Source organism: Bactrocera tryoni, chromosome 2, assembly GCF_016617805.1.
Source record: "Bactrocera tryoni isolate S06 chromosome 2, CSIRO_BtryS06_freeze2, whole genome shotgun sequence".
Classification (NCBI taxonomy): Eukaryota; Metazoa; Arthropoda; class Insecta; order Diptera; family Tephritidae; genus Bactrocera; species Bactrocera tryoni.
In genome coordinates this window covers 12,493,707-12,514,287 of record NC_052500.1, presented here as the reverse complement: position 1 = coordinate 12,514,287, position 20,581 = coordinate 12,493,707, and the positions used below count along the sequence as shown (strand labels likewise).

Sequence of the window (20,581 nt, the reverse complement as noted above, 5' to 3'; positions counted from 1 at the left end):
TTTTTTTATTATGGAAGGTATTTTAGTTTCAATATAACGGAAGCTAACAACAATATTTTTATCTTATAATGTTAAATGTCAAATTGACCCAAAAATTAGATTTTTTTCTTATGTTCATACTCATATAATTTTTTTTTAATGCTGTCAGAGCGATCTCATGTCATTATTCGTGTAATTCGTGTATTATTTTCACGTCATTCACTTCTCGTTATTCACCGAAATGATATGCCATTGACATTGTACGAGTATACACAACATTATTTGTCAAAAAACATTTGATAAACTTTCACTATGCTCGTCAGCAACGTCAACACAGGACGTGCGCGCGGACTTTGACACCAACGCAAATACAAAGGTGTGCCAATCAAACAAGTGATTTCACCAATAAATCCAACAAAAGCGTAAAAATTGGCAACATCAAATATTAACTGGCTGCCAAGACGACGTCATCACTTTATTGGCGGTCATAATAGCGAATGAAGAAGCTGCCAAATACAAATCAAATCGAATGAAATGAAATCAACAACAATGAGGCGCACAACAATAACAACACAGAACGCAACTCAAAAGCGTTGAAATATTTGTATGATAGCCAATAAATGCGCGAGCCCACTTGAATCTAGCCAAGCACACACGCGGCACATACGCGACTGCTCATTGTGGCCAACTAATGCTGCCAACGCGCCGCTATGATTAGGGTGAACGAACAGCAAGCAACAAACTTACTGCACACCCAACGCTCCACCGCGGCCAAGCCTCAACTTAAACGGAGGTTTATGCACCAATGAAACAAATCAAATTCTCAAATACGCGATTTTCGCAGTACCAATAATATTGAGCTTGCTCCATGACACCTGTTCAACTGGCTAGCCGCAGCAGTAAGATTGCCAGGAACAAAGAGGACATAACCGCTAAGTTGCGGTGGCTACTTGCCGCACACGTGTGATCTTACAACAGACGCTTTTATACTTTTTGTCGCATAGCATAGGAAATGCTGAACGAAAGCTGAGCGCTGCCAATAAACAATCAGCGCCAATGCAGCGGCTGCAGCATCCGCTGAGACGCGTGTCCAACTGGGCAAGTCGTCAAAAATGTGCGTCCACAATTAAAACAACTTAAAGCGCAAATTAAAAAACACTAAAAATCTACTCAAAACAAATTCACACATGTGTACGTGTATGTATGTGTGGCGGCACGCGAATGCGGCTTCCACGGAATGACGGCGCAGCGTTTGGATTATGAAGGCGTTGCTGTGGCGTCTGGCGCTTGCCAAAAGGACTTGCCAAGAAAAATGAACGTACAAGCCAACGACGGCGTGTAGCCAAAAGCGACCAGGCGACCAGCAATCGGCGGTCGAAGATGCTGTCATCATTGGCTAAATGCCTGCCGCAGGCGCGCAATGAATGAATTTTATGAGCGACGCACGCAGTTTCAGCGCGTGCACTTAGCGCTGCTTGCCAAAAAAGATGAGGCGCGAAGAAACGCCACAGAAGCCGCTACTCACTGCCGTTCTTGGCAGTGTGTTGTGCCGTTGCTGGCGCGCAGAGGTTGAGGCTGCGGCCGGTGGTGGTGCGAGCGCCATTTGGCCAAGGCGGTGGTGGCAGGAGCCAAGAATTTCGTATTTGTATTTAAGCACGTGCACACACATACACTGACGCGTTTCTCCGCGAAATGTTTATTGTTTTCTTCGCAACACTCCGCGCTCACGCTTTCCCCGGTGCCGCACTTTTTTCGTTATTTTATTGTTTTCTCGCTGCGACGACGTCTACAGCCGCCTGCAGGGAACCGCTCCAGCTGCCAAAAGATGTGTGCGAGTGCGGCATGGGTGTGTGCGCTGCGTTGTAACATAAATCTCAGCGTTGCACTCTGACATTTTTTGGCGTATAATGTTTACATTTTACTGGCCAGCAACCAAATAAGCAGCAGCAAATAAAAAATGTGTGTGTGTGTAGCTGGTGCTTTTCTGACGAGGCATTTGTTTTAGCCGCTAAGTCATTGCTTGCCAGCACATCATATAGGAACATTTTGAGTGTGTGTGCATGTTGGGATTTTTAAAATTCGTTATTTGCGCGTGCTGCTTGTGGCAGGCAGCACAGTCGCACACACACTTATAGAATGCATAGCTGAATTGCCAGCGCCTTTCATGGCAGCCGCAGCGCGTACCAGCAATGGCAGTTATGAAGAATATCGAGGAAGTGCTTGGTTGTTGCGGCACACTTGTGCGTTGTTTGCTTACTTCATTGTTATTGCCGTTGTTTTGTTGTTGCCGCCTGTGTCTTGTCAGCCAAGTGAAATGCTGCAGTAGACTAGTAGGCGCTGCAAATTGCAGACTTTTCAACGCAGCACTGCAGTGATTATGGTGAGTCAATGCACTGACAAACAGACATACATATTTGCTTACAAATATAGTCTCTGAAGCGCATCTCCTTAAGCATGAGGACCAATGCACATACATGCCCTTTCCATAATACATATTGTTACTCATACGCACTGTCACACATCCATTTTTTATGGCCTAAGGTTAGCATTTACTCATATCAAAACCACTAAACCGTGGCATTTCGATTTCCATAAGCAATAACAGTTAAATGCCGTTGTTGTCTCTTTGTACTACAGTGTGTTGTTTAACAAATTATTTTTTTCCGTATTCAGAATATAAGTATTTTTTTATCATACAATGGTATGGAGCTACTTAAATCCCGAGATTAAGCTTTGACGTAGTTTTTTATTTATTTAGAACAATCCTGCTGAATGGTAGTGAAAGCATAACGCCAGGAAAAGACAAACCCTATTTCCCAATCGATGACGATGGACCACGCGTTCCATTGCCCGACCATGAAGAAGTTCGAATAGCAATTGCCCGTTTGAAGAACAGCAAAGCGGCGGGGGCCGATGTATTTGCGGCCGAGCTATTCAAATACGGCGGCGAAGGCGTCAGCTCTTTGTAGAATATGGTCGGACGAAAGCATGCCTGACGACTGGAATTTAAGTGTGCTCTGCCCAATCCACAAAAACGGAGACCCCACATTCTGCGCCATCTATCGTGCAATAAGCCTCCTCAACAACGCATATAAGGTTCTATTGATCGTATTGTATGAAAAGAGGGTTTTTTTGGAAAAAACCCGTGAAAAGAGGATCGACACACACCACCTCTTCGTCGACAGCACGAAAAGGAGTTGCCTTTATGCCGTGATATCTGAATTTGCTCCGTCAGGATCGGAAGGGATACCAAACATGGTTTCAGACAAGGCGACTCCCTATCGTGCGACTTCTTCAAGTCCTTTCTCTGCTCATATACCTTCGAGGGAGGCATGGGGGGGAAGGACTCGCTGGAGGATAAGGCCGTTAAGCTTTTTTACGGATGAATCAAAGCTGGCGGGGAGGTTCCGGAACTTTCCATAAGCTACAGTTTTAGGCTTCCTGAAAGCTGCAGCGTCTTCCAAGCGAAAATGGCTGCCATTAAGGTAGAGATAGATTTACTGCTCCGGGGCGTAGCCTCTTTTCGAGTGGCGACTATCCACTAAAATAGTAGGTCAGAGATTGTGCCTTAAATTCACTAACTGAGCGCTCAAGACTAGTTAAGGGATATCTAGACTCCTTATCTCTAGCATAAAGCTATATTATGATTATTATTGCAGGAAACTATAAGGCTGATGAGCTTACTAAGACAGGCACTTAACCTTGCTAAGCGCGACTGAGCTGATGTGATCCCTGTCAAATGGATTCAAGGGACTTGAGCCTGCTTCTACAAATTGCTGGGTAAACTAGATTCAGGTATTCTGGAGTTTTCTGTGCCATGTCGCTAAACCAGCAGCTTGCGCAAGAGACTATGCCCATGTTGGACAATTATTTCTTGAGCCTGCAGTGCCTAGTATAGAGCGCGACAAAGAAACGAAATTTGTCTCGAGGGAGGTTGATCATATCTCTAAACCTTGATAGTAACCACCCACTAGTAATTTGGCGTAGCGCATTCCTATTGCCTGCCAATGTCGTTCTCTCCCCACTCTCTTCTCCGTACGGAGCAACCCCTATATGGTGTGGGAAACCACCAAATCACATCAACTTGGAAGCCGCCGCATAGCGGGCTAGCTCGTTGACCAACTCAAAGTCGGCTACCCTTTTATGAACTGGCTCCTAGATCAGATCTACACGGTTGCAAACTGATAGGCAGTTCAGCCTTCCCATACACTCCTCCACTAATAGCGATTTGGCTTCATTGGCTGAGATCGCTTAAAATGCCGCTTGACTATCGCTGAGTATAGCGATACGCTGGTTGCGGTAGCTGCGTTGGAGATTAATTTCTGCACACTGACTTATAGCAAACACTTCTGCTTGATAGTGCTGTTCCTCAGAAGCCGCCTTACTGCCGAAAGTAACTTTAAGCTTATTTGTGAAGTTTACCCTCTTCGTAACGCTGTCTCTTAAAAGAAGGACCAGTGGTGTGTTTTTCCCTAAGCTCTTCATTTTTTGAGACGACATTATCTTCCTTTTACCAAAATTCTCTGCTACCACGAGCTACATGATATGGTTATTTGATCACTAGGTGCAGCGGTATGAGCTTCAGCATGACCTCAAGCAACCGCCCATAAGTGACAAAAGGCCTTACGGTCATGGTATACAGCCACTTGATGATTTCTGGCTTGAGGCCCAAGGAGCAACCGTCTAGGCGTCTGCATATCGTGAGAGTCTTGGTAGTTCTGGACAGTGTTAATTCCAATGCCTATTCTACCGTAAGTTTGAGTCTGTCAAATCGGAAAAGTTTTCAGCCAGGTGTACCCTTTAATGGTTGTAGGAGTTCTAAGTAATACTGGACACTGTACGCTCGGGATTCATGCAGTAAGATGTTAGCTGCATCTGCTGTTTTGAAGAAGATGCGGTAGAATAGTCTCAACAATTCCTCTCGAACGTGCCGCTTTTGCCAGATCAAGATGAAAGCACTTTGGATCTTATACTTTTAGACGAAGAAATGGTCATAAAACAACTAATCAAATTTGTGATAGGTTCAGGCAGCTTTCCCGATAGGTAATATCTAAATACAGGAGTCTTTCATCCATCAGCCACTTAACTTAACCATAACAGTATATGTCGGAATTAATACCAACCGATCGGAAAAGTTGCTCAAATTTATAGTTAGACGATCAATGAATTTTTGAGATATCGATATGAAATTTTAGTACAGATTATTGCCCAAGACAAGGCTACAGTCCACGCACACATTATTTTGATCGGACTACTGTAGCATATAGTTGCCATACAAACTGACCAATCAAAATCAAGAAGATATACGAGTATAGTATTTATTTTTAAACTCTCTATGCTATAGGAAACGAACCCTTAAACGGTATTGTGGCTGCCGATCAAGAAATAAATGCGGAATAAAATTAATATTTTTATGAGACATGTGAGGTTCGATCATTTCGCTAACCACCAATACAAAACTAAAATGGGCAGCTTGTGGTGTTAAAATTATATTTCATGACATTAAGCAACGAAAATCGAATACTGTGACGCGCTGACCAGACAAACTGACCCACACATTAAATCAGAAACCAAAACTTCGGCGGTCAACAATAAAAGAAAAGGAAAACCAAAAATATATTTTATATATAGATGAACTGAATGCACAAACAAAGTCATAATTCTTATTTTCTTAAATATTTTTTCAAGCATTGTTTAAAATGGCAACAACAACAACTACACGGCAGTTTGTTTTTAACACTCGGTAATAATTTTTAAGAAAATGAAAAATCTTTTGTGAAAGCAATAATGATGCGCAAGAAGGCGGCCGGGTGAGGGGTGCGACAAAAGCAAAGTGCAAAAATATGCAAATCACTTAAAAGGCCGAAGGTGGAGCATGAGAAATTAGTAAAGCGAAGTGATGCAAACGGCCAACGAATGTAGACGGTAGGCGGGTGGGCAATGCAGTGGCGCTGCAAAAGTTTTTAGGCGTCAGGCGGCGACGGCCGAAGGACATTAAGTCGTGCGCCAAGCACTGTCCACACACAAAGCAATAAAATTATCGAAAATAATAACTTCGCATTTTCGCCTACACAATTTCGGCAAAAGGGCGTAAAGGAGGGGTGAGGGGGGTGAGGGGGTCAACCGGTCAAAGGCGAGAGCAAGCGAGATATGTCTGCATTTGCGTTTTGTGGCAGCGCAACGACTTTGTGATGGTAATAAATTGCGACACAAACAGACGGCCGTGGACAGACACAACTGCAGTGAAAATTAAAGCATGAATTTGATTTGTAATTTGCGAATTTTTCATTTTAATGACCGCAGCGCGGCCTAGTGCTTTGTGGCTACATGGCAACGGCTATTAAAATAAATGCATCAAAGCAGACGCTGCGCCATAATTATGCAAATGCACATTATTTGTGTGTGTGTGACTATATGGAAATTGCTGCTTAGAGAATAATTTATTTTGTTTATTTCAAGAAATGGCCGAAATGAATTTATTTTTAATTTTATTTGTTTCAATATTTAACTGCCATATATGCGAAATCTCAGCTGTTAAAAAGTGATAAATTTCGTGTGGGAACTCATTCAACTGTAAGCCATAGCCATTTGGTCTATCAATAAAACTGACACCGATTGCAGGCCATAAATCTGCGAATAGCCAGCAGCTTCTTCCAGCGCGCGCGCTTGACTTGCGAAACGTGGCGTAGAAAATGAGGCGGAAATGATAAAGAAAAAATGCGAAAAATACGAAAAATGTGCAACTGTAACATTGTTTGTGTGACTGTGACAACAAGCGCTGAGCACAGCTTTGCACTGACCAGCATTTTCGACGCTGCGAAAAAAAATTTAAAAAAATCGCTGAAGGCAAACATATGCAGCAGCCCAAAGAATGGCCAGTGAACAGGAAAACAAGACTAAGTTGCCAATTTCCGGCGAAAAAAATGCAAGGAATTAAAATTGTTTGCTAAAAAAATACATGGCAGCGAAGAATGTGCAAAGCTGCTGAGGAGTTATTTCAGCAGGATGTCCGACACATTGTTTGTGTCACCAGTGTATATGCGAAAATTGGCAGAAAACAGGCGCTGCCAACAAAATGTGGAATGTTAAAAAAATATTCTAGAGGCAGCACAATATTTGGCTATTGTAAAAATAATAACTAAAGAACGAAAGAATCGGCACTTCCTTTGTTGAGGCTGCGACCAACGCCATCCTTTTAAAATTTTTTTTTTTTTTGGTCACAATCAATTATTTTATTTTTTGTTTTTGCCATCGCTGAACCCATTCAATCTAGTGCACATTTGAATAACAGCATTTTTCTCTCATTTTCATGTCAGCAATAATTCACAGAGTCACAGATAGACAGCAGGAGGCACATTCCGGCACAGCCTTGGCATAGAACGCGCAATGTAATTCGACAAAGCCAGCAAGCGCTGCTGGAAAATATTAGTTTCCACGCTGCATTGCTCAAATTCCTCAGCAATTAAACTTGTGCCGCCAATGAATTCACTTAATTTACTTAAATGTGAATTTGTCATTGTGAGCGTCGCCGGAGACATCGGACATCGGGCTAATACAGCACGAAGGATGCTAATTAACTTGAGCAATGCCTTCGTGCTTCAAGCTGCGAAGTTAGTAGTGGTGGACGTGTAGACTTAACTGTTTGTTTGCTTTTGTATGCACTTATAATTGTTTGTGTAATTTAAGTAACAGAGGTGTGCGGCAGGCTCTCCTGCCTGGCAGGCGCTGCTCTTCAGGCTTTCTTCCAAATTGTTAATTGTTTTAATGGCGTATAAATTCTGGCTGCCAACAGAATTTTCCTTGTAAGACATTAGTTACGCTGCATTTAATAATAAGCAGTTTGAGTAATTACTTATTTAGTGGACAGATTGGGAGGAATAAAAATAAATTAAAGCAGTTTGCACGTTTTTATAATAAAATATTTCTGGTAAAATAAAAAATTAAGCTTCGTGAACAGTAATTATTTGAAAATAAAATTTAAAATAATTAAGTTGCATAATGTACAAGTAGAAATATTAATTTCGGCTACAATGAAGCTTCAAATGCATTTCTTATTGCATGAAAAATTATAAAAAGATCGTTCATTTTGTATGGCAGCTATGTGTCACAGTAGTCCGTTCTGAGCAATTTCTTCAGAAATTGTGGCAATATCTCAGAAAATGAACAATGGCATTATCATGTCATAAAAAAGATTTTCAAATAAGAACCTAATTTTGATCGTTCAGTTTGTATGGCAGCTATATGCTATAATAGTGCAATCTAAACAATTTCTTACCATTTAGAAGTGTTGCCTTTAGGAATAATTCGAGCAAAATTTATTGAAGATATGTATTAAGTCAAATAAAAAATATTTTCAAACAAGAAGCTAATTTTGGTCGAACAATTCGTATGGCAGCTATATGCAAAAGTAGTCCAATATAAACAATTTCTTAACAGATTGTGGCATTGCTTTGTATAATACTCCATACCAAATTTTTTAAAGATAACTTGTCAAATGAAAAAGTTTTCCATACAAGCACTTGATTCCAATCGTTCAGTTTGTATGGCAGCTATATCAGCTATTCCGACAAACGAGTAGTTTCTTGAAAAGAAAAATACGAGTGCAAAATTTCAGATTGATATCTCAAAAACTGAGGGGCTATTTCATGTATAACAGACATAAAGACAGATGGATAGGCAGATCGATAAACAGCGGATATGGCTATATCGTCCAAAATATAATGGTCAACTCATCAATATTGTCACCTTTTCGCTATCTTTTATTTCTTTTTTCTGTTTATGTAAGCATTTATATGCCTATTAAATGTATTATGTACAGCTTACCATGGCGTATGAGTAATATTTCTTATTTAATATCACTCATACGCCCCGTTCAGTGCGCACATTAAAATTTTTTAAAGCTACAACAATAACAACACAAGTTGTAATAATAAATTTCGGTTTTATGTAATTTTTCGCTTTCCATCGCTGTGTATCGAATATGACAACAACAAAACGCGAATGCATGTTCGCGTTCACAATCGCATGAAAACATGACTCCCCCGCATATTTTTGCTTTCAAAAAGAATATTTATGATTGTATATACATATAATATATGCATATGGGCATATAGTATACGACTAAATTTTATTTGTCAATCTGTTAATATTATTTTGTATATTTATCTGTAAAATATCAACAGGCATAAATTGAGTTTGCTTTTGATTTTTCGAAGTTTTTAAGTCACCAATTGTTGTTATGGTATTTGAAGACTTGAATTTAGCATTTAACTTAAGACAAAATACTGATCTGAAGCCTGCAGCATGAAGTAGAAGTGCAGAAATACTTTCAGCTCAGCCATGCTAGTATGCTCGATGCGTTAGCAAATTTATTACAGCGGCAAATGCATAACATTTGTCGAGGCGTCATATGGCGAAATAAATATTTATGACGGCGCCGAGTGGTCGTGCTCTCCTGCTTAGTTATACATATGAGCGATAGCTTACATATAAGTAGATATGCGATTGGTGACTTCCATGCGTGCAGTTCTATGCTTTTGAAAACGATGTAACTGTATCACTTCTTTCTTCTAAAAAAATTTTCTGAGAATAATAATTTTGTCGCGGGAATTTTTTAAGTTTGAATGGTTATTTTTGACGAACGAAAATTAATTGGTGAAACTTTAGTTTGAATGGAGAAACGAAAATTTCTATGTTAAATGAAAAAGAAGGCGACCCTTTAGTGTTAATCTACAGCGCCTGGCTTGAGGGGGTATTTTTTTTTGTCAATCACTAACATTTGAGGGGGTAAGAGTTGAAAAAAAAATTCAAATTTTTTTTTGAAGCACCTTTATGAGTACCTATTTGAAATGCAGCAATTTACTCAGAGGTTTGCTGTCGGAATGCACACTTGATGAAAACATTTTGTAATGATTGACAGGAACTCCAGAAGTCTGTAAGAACTTTGATCAATTTTTGACAGGCACGATTTCACAAATTCTGTCAATCTTACGTTTGTATGCCTTGAGCTTTATCATTCAACTAAAAAATATTAAAAAAAAACTTTTCCGAAACATAAGGGGGTATTCTGGTCTAGAAATTTGAAGAAATCTAAATCTAGCTTTTTCCCTTCTACATCGATGATGCATACTAAAACTCTATGAAAAGCATTTTTAAGCAAATTTTTTGGATAATAAAACCGGTAAATGCTTTCTTAATGAATTGTCAAAAAATCGATCGTTATTTGAGCCTCTCGGCGATAATAACACCCCATATTAATTTTCTTTTAACTATTTGTAGCGAATTTCAATATGAATAATAAATTTTCATTAAAATAAACACTTTGCGATAAGTTCTTCAATACTGTCGGGTGATCCAAGTAGAGGAACATTCTTCAATAGCCAAAAGCCATCTGTCAATTTTTGACAGATTATTCGTGAATTTACAAATCTTTCAATTTTATTACGTTCTATAAAGAATGTGTTTCGCGCACTTCACTCCACTAATACTCAACATAATCGGCTATTACGTATTATTCCCAAAATCACCACCCATCTTGAGGCCCAGCACTCATTATTAGATAATATTTGACCGAATAGACCACGTTCAGCTCGAAGTGAGTGTATACGAAGACCGTGGAACAATTGGCGCTTTTTAGGTCGAGATATTAAATTGAAAACGTATAAAACACCACTTGTGCAAGAACTGAAGCCACTCGACCTACCCAAGCATTATCGCTTCGCTCTATGGGCTCTTGAAAAGGTCAAAGAAGATCCGATGTTTTCGAGCCAAATTTTGTTCAGCGATGATGCCCACTTCTGGCTCAATTAAAAAGATTCAAGATAGTTTGTGGGCCGGTGGAGTCATCCATCCATATTTCATCAAAAATGATGCCGATAAGAACATAACCGAGAATGGCGACCGTTATCGAGCCAAAATAACCGTCTATTTACTGCCTGAAATTGAGGCTCGTGATCTCGACGACATTTGGTTTGAACACGACGGAGTCACTTCCCACACATTGCACCAATCAATAAATATATTGAGAGAACACTTCTGTGAACGGATAATTTCACGTTTTGGGGCAGTCGATTGGCCAACAAGATCGTGTAATATCACACTGTTAGACTTTTTTCTGTGGGAATATGTCAAGTCTAAAGTCTATGCGGATACTCCGGCTTCGATTCAGGCCTTGGAGCAAATCATCACGCGTCTCATTCGCCAGTTACCAGTCGAAATGTGAGTCATCGAAAATTGGATTCAATGGTTGGACCATCTGAGACCTGGCTGCGGCCAAAATTTAAAGGAGATAATCTTCAAAAAATAAATGCCAAATAATGTTCTTTCGAATGATAATAAACATTCCCCATTAAATTCGAGGTTTATGTGTTGTATCTTTAAAAAAGTAGGGAACCTCGAACCTCTCTAGCATATTTATAACATTTCTATAGTATGTATTCTGTTAATTTTTATTATTAAGTTTTATTTTTTATATATTTAGCTCACCAGAATTCTGATATTTTTGTTGCTTCAGGAAATTCCATCCAACTGCTGTGGGCGAATTGCGGTACTATTTTTATCAGCGTGTACATTTCGGTTTTGACACCGACACTAATAACTGGTTTCGCGACAATTCACCGAGGTTGCACCATGATCGTTGCGATTATGTAAGTAAATGTTTGCTTTCCAACTGATTATATATAGATTATAGTTGATATATGATATATATGTATTTTGATTAATGATTTAATTTATTACTGTTCAATATTTCATATTTTTTAACAATTTCTTGGTTAGAAAATTGTGGCTTTTTTATGCTTACATACGAAACTAATATTGCACATATGTATGATTTAAGTTTATTTACCGTTATATGCCTGTTCTAGTTTCACTACACTTACAGTATTATGTAATTGTCTTTTTTAATTGTCGAATTATAATTACATGTCGATTATTGTTACATAATTTCGGGTGAGTGTAGACTAAGCGACTACATTTTGTTGTTGTTTCAGCACTTTATTCAAAACTACGTTAATGCGATGAAAGTCCACTACTGCTATTAACGGTTATTTATTTTTAACTAATTTATATTTTATTGCTACGCGTATGTTTTTGAAGGTTTTTGAATATTTTTGAATATTTTCGAAAACGTTTATGCTCTCGATTTCCCGCTTTGTCGCGCACAGTTCACTTGTGAGCCACGCGTGTGCAGCCTTCAGCGCGTACGCCAGAGTTATGCGTGTTTGCAACGCTCCAAAGTCCAGCTGACTTTGATTTTCCAGCCAATTGGCCACTGCTGTAGAGTGTTGGAGCTGTGGCCGTCTAGTTTGGCTCGACATGGCTTGATGCGGTGTTGACATTTCGCAAGCACAACGCTGCGACTTCATAATTTGGCGTTGACAGTTGCCAAAAAAAAGTGAAACAATGGCTTGATTTGGGATTTAGCCAGCAGCTGTCTGCCGCTAGACTGTTTTTTGCCAGTCAGGTGTGGGTTGGGGTGTTCGTTATAGCCAGCATTCTACCGGAACTTGAACTCCACCTGCGCCATTTCATCGAAAACTTAATTGAACCCTTACTATCGACAGCGTGCCGTTATGGCAGGGAGGTGGGCTGGTGCGTGCGTTCGACCAACGTGTGCGTCTGTTGACGTGCGACGCGCACTGTTGGTAGCTGCATGATTGAGACGGACGTATTTTTAATTGCTACTTTCCCGGTTGTTGTTGGTAGTTGGTTGTACGTAGGCACCAACACGACGTCCTTGCTGACGGGCAACTGACAAAGTCGGTCAATAGGATTTCGGTTAGTTTCTGGTCGGCATTTAGCAAACACTTCACTGACGTGGTACTTAACCTCGACCGGCTGTTGTTTTTGGCCGCAATCACCTCCAGCGTCGTGGTTGACTGTTGTCTGCGATTTGTTGTTGTTATTGTTTTCTTATCGCCTGTTGGCCAACACCGGATTTGGACTTGGCTAATCGTCTGCACGTTCCACCAGCGTGTGTGTGTGTGCGTGTGTGTTGACTGGCCGTTGGCATCATATTCTTTGCCACTTCATGACATTTCTTGATGACTTTTTGAGTTGTTGGCCAAGTGCTGCAATTGTCATCGCCAATAAGCAACACAAACACACGACATATACCGTTATGTCTTGCACATTGTTTAACCCGACACTGTGTGTTTGTCTTAATTCTTGGACTTGGATCACAACATCATCACATCACTTGAACAGCTGCTCTCTTGGCCAGAGGTTGTTGGAAAATAAAACTAAATCGCCAAACAATGAAGACGAAATATATGTTTTATTTTTTTGCTGATTTTTTTCCCCCTGTGTTTAGTGATTTGCTGCTGTTTGTTGTTGTTGCTGCCCGTATTTTTCTGGCTGCCGTGTTGGCGATTTTCTTGGATGCGTTGCGATCCAAGAAAATCGCCCGAAGGGCACACCGCCACTTTCGGTGCCAAGCAGGCACACCACACGTTGTTGGCTGCTGCTACTTTGTTGGCCAACTGACTGACGACTGCCGTGCAATGGCTCGGTTTGTTTCGGTTTGGCCTGCCAAACGGCAAACAGCAAACGGCCGGCCGCTGTCGCAGTCGCAATCGCCTTGCGTAGTCGGCCAAATCGTAGTCGGTCGTCGTTGTTGGCGCGTCATCATCGCGTTGCGACATCGTCTTGTTGTTTCTGGTGTTGTTGTTCTAGCAGTGCATCGTCGTATGTGGCCAAAAAATAGTCGCAAATTGGTTTGTACTTAACCCAACGTGTCTCTTTTTGTCTCATTCTCCTCAAAGTTCTCATATAGTCGCAAGTTAGTTGCCGCTCTATCCTCTCTTTATTTTGCTATGCGACTCTCACTACGGCATACACTGTGACTAAGAATGTCTAAACGTGTACACGGTAAAGTTTAATTTTCTGTTTGCGATACAATAATAATGTTTTTAAGTGTAAATGCATCGAAAATATTAGGAAGTCACAGTGAAATAAAGTGCTTGTATGGAAAGCTTTTTCACTTGAAGAGATATCTTCAAAAAATTTGACATTAATAATTGTGTAAAGTAATGATCGATGCTCTATAGAATATAAATCCATACAAACTGACCGATCACAATCCTTGTAAGGAATATATTGTATTTGTGAAAGTTATGATAGTTTTGGTACAACCGAAGTTAACATTTTTTCTTGTTGTTTATTGTTTAAGTTTTAAATCTGAAAGAATGTTATGGTAGCCGATATACATACATGCCAAGAGAGAGAGAGTAGATAGATAGAGAGATAGTAAAATTGGGGACTTGTACCGCGATCTATGGTCTATATCATATATGGTCGTAAAGGTCCAACATCCTGAACAATTCCAGGAGCCTGCAGGACGCGACTGAAGTGATGTGATCCCTGTCCACATAGATGAAACCTAGACCCTTGAGCCTGTTTCTGCAAATTTCTGAGCAATCCAGAATCAGGTGCTCTGGAATTTCATGTTCTATGTTCGCAGAGCCGGTAGTTTGCGCAAGAGGTTGATCATTTTCTTACACCTTAAAAGGTTGTACCCTTCCAAGGGTAGCTTGGCATGGCGCATTCCTACTCCCTGCTGCCAATTGTGTTCTCTCACTACTCTCTCCTCCGTGCGGAGCAGCTCCCTTAGAGTGTGGGACCCCACTGAAATGCATGGTTCTGGCCCCATCATCTTGAACGCTGCCAAAAAGCGAGCTAGTTCGTCGTAGAGCCAAGAAGGAGCGACAGATATGACTTAAGGAAAATATTTTTATTTTGTAAGTGTACTGACAAACTTTTCCCTGTTGACCCTCTTTGTGACGTTATGAAAATTTACACTGAGAAAAATGTGTCTTAATTCTAACGGGTATAACTTCATTTGACATCTTTGTTGTCGTTATTGTTGTGCAACTATACTATTGTATTGTCTCCCTTATCAAATGCCATTCGACTTGACTAGCAACTAGGAATGTCAAAATATCGGAGAAGACTTGTAACTTGCGATTCCTCCAATTTTATTGCCGAAAAACGGTTGTACCAGAACTGATTGGAAATATTTGTAAAACTAGTGTAAACTTAATTTACAAAAGAGTTAGAAACCGATCGTCTGATTACAGCTGAAGCATTTTTCTGTTCCTGGAACGTCTATAATAAGGGTTTGGAATTTGATTTACACATTGTTGTTGTATTGACTCATAGTAAACCTGTCTTTTAGATGATAATACAGCTAAAATTTGAATTAACTTGGTTTCTAACATAATTTATAAATATATTTTTTATGATTTTGACTTCACTTAGTTTCTTAAATTCTCGTATTATTTATTCATACAATTATTTTACCCTTTACGTACTTTCTATTAGATATGCTTTTTTTTTGTACAACACTAACCTCGCACTCGTACTTTCTTCAAGTCAAAACTGCACGTGATCCGTTTGCCAAATTTCCTTAAACTAAGACATTTACGGGAATGCCATAAAACAAAGCAAAATATACATACATATGTATGTATATATAAACTTATGTATGGCGCATACATATCTACGCTCATATCGCTGATGCCTACGCATTGACAAAGTCTCCCCGACTTTTTGCCATACTTTCATCGGCGCGCCACTCAAACTTTCATCAACATCTTACTTGCCAGTACTATTGTGCCGTTAGTTGCTTTTCTGGCATCTTGCGGATGTTTCGCAACTTGTATTTATCTTGCTTACTCCAGATCCAGAGAAAGAGTCAAGTGTTGCACATTTTTTCGCCAAGTGGACTTGGACGCCGCCGCCAATGCATGCCGACGATGGAGTGGCCTGTCTCTCCGCTGCGCTACGGCTCAGTCGGACGCTCAGCTGGCACTGGTGCCTGTGTGTGGTGTGTCCTTTGGCCCGGTCGTTTGGGTAGGTAATAAATAAAAATTGAATTTTCACAGGGGCTGAGGAGATACTGTAAATGCAGAGGACAAACAAAGCAAGCCGAGGGACCGCAATGCATCCACAGCATTGCGGGAGAGCGTGAGTGTGGGTAGTCAAAGTTTTGGAGGGGGAGATGTGAGTGAGTGTGTGTGTTGGTATGCGCGCGAGTAATTGGCGAGAGCATTTAGTATTGTAGCGCGCATGTTTACAGGATGTGTCGAAGTAAGCACGTGCTATACGCTTGTTTACTTGTTTGGCTGCTGTGTTTAGTTTGTGGGCACACGTGGTCGTTGTGTTGACTGGCGATTTGCGAGACGCACACAGACACACTTTTGAGTAACTTTATTGTGATTAAAGGGTGTTTAGTGCGAGTTTAGGGGAATTTGCTATATTTTTTTGTAGAAAATAAATACACATATAAGCTTCATTTTAATATATTTGCGTTGATTTTGTATAAAGAATAATTCTAAAAAGTTTCAACTTTTGTTAGAAGCTCCTATTATGCCACCCTTTAGATAATATTTGTTCTGTGCTTCATTAACCTCTAATCGAGTATAGTAATTACAAAAACAAAGTTACTGAAAGCGTATTAATTGTTGTAAAATTAACACTAACCATTTCGACATGTGTGCTGCATGCAACACTTACCACAAAAATGGCGAAATTTCGCTTATGAGTTATGACATTTTAGGCCATGTTTAGCGACCACCGCTGACCACCTGCCATATTTTTTTATACGTCAGCTAAGCAGGGATTTAGCACATTAAAGTATGCTACTTAGAGGACATCAAAAATTTGTTTATAAAATACTAAAAATTTAATAAAAAAAATATTCCACCAAAAATTAAAAAAAAACTTAAAAATTTTAAACTATCACAGAAATTAAAAAAATAAAAAAATGAAATAGACATTAACAGTAAAAATTAAAAAAAATAAGTATGCATATATGTATGTACATATATTTTAGAAAAAACAATAGTAAAAAGTTTTTAATGAAAATTATTTTTTATCAAAAGCTTTAAAATAAAACTAAAAAAAAACCCTGAGAAAAAATATTTTGCAAAAGGCTTTTAAAGAAAGTTTGTAAAAAGTTTTTAATGCAAAATGTTTTTACTAAAATTTTACCAAAAAAACTAAAAAAAAAGAAAAATTTTAAAAACCCAAAGAAAAAAATAAAGATTTTTAAAAAAATTTCATAAAAAGTTTTTAATGAAGAATATTTTTATCAAAAGTTTAAATAATAAAACTATAAAATAAAATTTTTTAAAAAGTTTTTAGAAAAAATTTCTTAAAAAGTTTTTAATGAAAAATATTGTTTTTATCAAAATATTAAAAATAAGAATAGATTTTTTTTCAGAAAAAACCCTAAAAAGAAATTTAGCAAAAGGTTTTTAAAGAAAATTTCGTAAAAAGTTTTTAATGAAAAATATTTTTTTTTATCAAAAACTGAACAAAAAAACTATAAAATTGTTTTATAAACACACAAAAAATGTTTTTTGCCAAAGAGTTTTTAAAGAAAATTTCGCAAAAAGTTTTTAATGAAGAAAATTTTTTCTAAAATTTAAACAATAAAACTATCAAAAAATTAAAAAAAAACAGAGGTTTTTAAGGAAAATTTCATAAAAGGTTTTTAATGAAAACTATTTACTGTTATCAAAGGCTTAACATTAAAAATATTATTTTATTTTTATTTTTTTTTTGAAAAAACGTTAAGAAAAAAATATTTTGTAAAATGCTTTTAAAGAAAATTTCGTAAAAACTCTTTAATGAAGAATATATTTTTCAAAAGTTTAAACTATCAAAAAACTTTTATTTTTTTTCAAAAAAATAAATATTTTCCAAAAAAGTTTTAACGAAATTTTTTTTATCAAAAATTTAAACAATACCAAATTTATTTTTTAATACGGCTTTATCATATTTTTTGCATAAAAATTTAAAAAAATAATTTTTTCCGAAAACGGAACAAAAGGTCTCGCCATTTGCTCACACTACCAACACACACACTCATAAAACTTTGTAAACTTTTGGTAACTGCATTTTATGACATTTGTAATGAAAGCATAAAAATTTCGGTAAGCACTTTTTATGCATAAAAAATTTGCAATGGCAACTACATATACCTTTTACATGTGCATGCCTGTACAGTATTCATGCCTTGGTCCGAAATGGCTCTGTCAACAATAGTCACCACTATTGGCCATTTGCATTCATTAGAATGCATTTGCAGAACGTTCTTGGGGTGTCTTACTTTTAATTTTCTTTGGCCTGACTTTATGCATTTTTATGCATCTTTGTTGATTGAGATCTTTGCCCCGTACACATATGTACATACACACATGTATGTATGTACTTACATGCGTCCTCAATTGAGCAAAAGTGGTTTATATCCATGTAAGAATGTTTAGTTAAAGGGCCATAGCAATAAACATAAATGAATATGTGCATATGTATTTATGCATATTTTAACTGAAAATGGGATTGCAGAGTTACCATATTATTAGTCAAGTGCTACTGCTGCGATACAGTAGTAAATACGCTAGATTATAACGAAATGCTACGAAGCGCTGAGTATTGCGTTAGCTTACAGAATTTGAATTTTGTATTTTTGGAGGAGTATTGCCACCTGTTTCATTTTCTATTTTATTTTTATGACAGTGATTAGATAAAAATATTCGTATTTTATACAATTTATTTAAAAAAGAAATTTTTTTACGGAGGAATTTTGTATTTTTGGAGGAGGGTTGCCACCTGCTTCACTTTTTATTTTATTTTATTAAAATGATTAGAAAAAAGTACTCGTATTTTATACTATTTATTTAAAAAATTGTTTAAGGAAGAATTTTTTATTTTTGGAGAAGGTTTGCCACCTGTTTCACTTTTAATTTCATTTTAAGAAAATGATTAGACAAAAATATTCGTCTAAGATGTCCATCCAATTTAATATTTTTGGACGGGGGTTGCCATCTGTTTCACTTTTTATTTAATTGTATATTAAAGAATTTATTAAATAAAGATATTCATATAGCATGTTTAAAATGTTAATAAGATATTAAAAACCATATGATACAAAAAATGTTCATCAAATTTTATATTTTTGGAGGAGGGTTGCCACCTGTTTCACTTTTTATTTAATAGTATCTTATGCAATTTATTAAATAAAGATGTTCGTATAATATGTTCAACAAAATTTTTAAAAACGTTATGATATAAAAATTTTGAAAATGTTGCCACCTTTGTTTAAAAAAATTTAAATTTTCAAATAAATTTATAGAATCATAAAAATTTATAACAGCATCAAACTGAGTCGGCTTAGTAAAGCTATCTGTCTGAGAAATTTTTGCCAGAGTTGCCACCTTATTTAAAAATTTTTCTCTAATTAATGGTGATTTAGATTCCTTGATTTGCAATGAAATTTTACATATCTTTGTAAAATATGTTTCTTTGGAATAATAAAAAGTTGACATAAAATATTTAATTTTTTATATGAAAAAAAATATTGAAAATAGACCGTTTTTTATTCGAGGAAACCCTATAAACCCCGAAATTCTCATCAAAAATAAAGATTTCAAGTCGATCGGTCCAGCTATTTTGGCGAAGTTTTTCTCGCCGACGTTTTTGCGAAATATTGAATTTTTTATATAAAAAAAAATATTTTTGAAAATTTGCCGTTTTTTATTCTAGAAAACCCTCTAAAACCCGAAATTGTCATAAAAAAATTTTCAAGTCGTATTTCGGAGAAATTTTCTTCACCTTTCAGAGTCGGTGTTCGAGAAAAATGTTTTTACAGTTTTGGTAGCCGATTGCAAATATTCTAATATTGTTTGAGATGAACCCATATCTCTGAAACTATTCGCCATATTCAGCTTCAATATTCTCAAATATATGTTCACTCGATACAAAACAAGGTCGATTACTTGAAATTCGCAAGTGGATATAAACTTAATATACTCTAAGCGCTATGGTCTTTCAGCTCTGACTTTATCAGTATTCTAATCTCTTATTTCCTTTAAATAAACCGCCGATCTGGGAGGCCGGTATTTGTGCAAAAAATTTACCAATTATTCACCTCGCACCTTATCTTATCCTCCTTATTCGACAAAAAGGTACTACTCCTGTCTGCCGAACAGTTTCAGAATCAAATTGCACATAACATACATACAAATATACACATACATGCCTTCAACAGCACGCTGCCCAAAAATAATGTGAAAAAAAGAAAGCTTCGGAATAATTTTGCACTCATTTGCTTATCTTAAAGCAGTCTTAATGGATTAAAATAACTACAAGTCAGAGCATTGGAAAGCAACATATTTATAAACAGAAAACAAATAGAAATTTGCATTTAGTATCTACAACTTGCAGTAATACTGGCATAAAGGCAACAAAGATGGTAGATTGCAGATAGCAAATTGCAAATAGTGTATACTGTCAACATATTGGGGATTATGCCTGATATAAATAGAGAAGACAATGGCAGGAATGGATGAAAAGATAACAATAAGAAATTGAAGCAGAAAAAAGACTAGGAGACAGAGTAAAATATATATTTACATACATATGAATATACTTATGTAGTGTGTTTGCCTGAAAGCGAATTTACAATTTTTGAGAATAAGATATGAGAAGATATGAGGAAATGCAGGTGAGACTACAAATCAATGGGTTGAAGTGGAAGTAATTAGAGGAATATATATAATAGTGCTCCAAATGAAAGGGTTTCAGTAAGTGTTTTTAC

At 37.3% G+C, this 20,581-nt stretch overlaps 1 long non-coding RNA gene across 1 annotated transcript in view; it reads right to left on the bottom strand.

Moving 5' to 3' along the window:
* Positions 1-13,509, bottom strand: part of LOC120767366 — a 30,145-nt gene extending 16,636 nt beyond the window's left edge. Inside the window, exon 1 of the long non-coding RNA XR_005704687.1 lies at positions 11,464-13,509. This is a non-coding gene — a long non-coding RNA (uncharacterized LOC120767366). The remainder of the gene's footprint in view (positions 1-11,463) is intronic.
* Positions 13,510-20,581: the final 7,072 nt, after the last annotated feature.